Raw genomic sequence first — 1,705 nt, forward strand, 5'->3', positions numbered from 1 at the left:
CATCACTCTTCATCTTCTAGATAGAAAGCCAAATGCAGAAAGGCTAAGAGGATTACCCAAGCAAATCCACTCATCCAGTTGGTAAATATTTACTTAGTAACTACTTAGTAGTTACTTACTTGTGCCTGGCACTCTCCTAAGTGGGGGGAAAAGAACAGAACAAACAGCCCTGCCCTCCTGTGAGCACACAAACCATTTTAGGTATACACACTGTATCCCACACATAGCTCTAGTGGTGAAGAACCCGCCTGCCAACGCAGGAGATGCCAGGTTCAATGCCTGGGTGGGGAAGATCCCCTGGAGGAGGGCATGGCAACCCACTCCAGTATTCTTGCCAGGAGAATCCACGTGGACAGAAGAGCCTGGTGGGCTACAGTCCATGGGGCCACAGAGTTGGACACGACTGGAGCGACCCAGCACACACACACGACTGTGTGTCACCAGAGAGTGACTGTTGGTACTAAGTGACATGAAGCAAAGCGGGGAGGAGGGAGAGAATGTGAAGCTGGCTGCAGTGTTTTAAAAGGTGGCCAGGGCAGGTCTAGCTGAGAGGCTGACATCTGATCAAAGACATTAGGAGATAAGGGAGTGAGCCGTGGGGCACCTGAAGAGAAAAGGCTTCTGAGCACAACAGCTGGAAGTGGCTGGAGGTGGGGTGGGAATGCGGGGGTGCCTTGAGGGAGGAAAAGCAGAAAGCACACACTGAAATCTTCATTATCTATCCACCAACCTGATCCCAACTAGACAGCGAGCTCCTCAGAGAATGGTCCTATCTCCAGACAGACAGGAGGCGTTGCTAAACAAAGAAAAGTGAAAGTGAAGTCGCTCAGTTATGTCTGACCCTTTGGGACTCCATGGGCCGTAGACTGCCAGGCTCCTCCATCCATGGGATTTTCCAGGCAAGAATACTGGAGTGGCTTGTCGTCTCTTTCTCCAGGGGATCTTCCCAACCCAGGAATCGAACCTGTGTCTCCCGCACTGCAGGCAGACTCTACCATCTGAGCCACCAGGGAAGCTTGGGCTTTAATTTTGAATCAGACAAAGGGGCACCTCCCCCAACACACCCTTTTATGGATTTGGAACCCTGAGGCTGGCACTGACAAGGCATCATTGCCCACCCCGTGCCTTCTGTTCCCTGCTCTCTGGAGAGATGAGGACTCTGACACGACGCCCCTGTGTCCTAGGAACTGGATCTGTACACTGCAGGCCTCTGTGAAATCTTCCTAAACCAAGGAAAGCTACAGGAGAGCCTGCCAGCAGCAGGCAGGCCCGATTCTGACCGCAACACTGGTTTCACTCACGTTGTCTTCCCATTTTCTTAAAGAAAAACTGAGCTGTTATAAATCCAAAGAGCAAGTCAAATTAATGTCAGCCTACTGCACGTGCTAAGAAAGGGGGTACCAAGCTGATGGGTTATGCAGCATCAGGCAAAAACCTGTCTGGGAGAGAAGGGCTCTGGTCCTCTGTGAGGAAATGTGGGGAGGGGGTGAGAAACATGGCCGAGGCCAGACCCAGGCAGGACTGGGCTGCAGAGGGTTCTAAATGAGGCAGACCCAACCCACCCAGAGAGGGCACACCTACCAGATGACCCGTCTCAGACAGAACAGAGCCACAAAAAGAAAACCCAAGACGTGGGAGAATTCAGGAGGTGCCAGGGAAGGAGAAAGGGCATCCTGGGGGCTGAGGGTGGCTTCAAGCCACACCC

The sequence above is a fragment of the Cervus elaphus genome, chromosome 10, assembly GCF_910594005.1.
Source record: "Cervus elaphus chromosome 10, mCerEla1.1, whole genome shotgun sequence".
NCBI classification, from domain to species: Eukaryota; Metazoa; Chordata; class Mammalia; order Artiodactyla; family Cervidae; genus Cervus; species Cervus elaphus.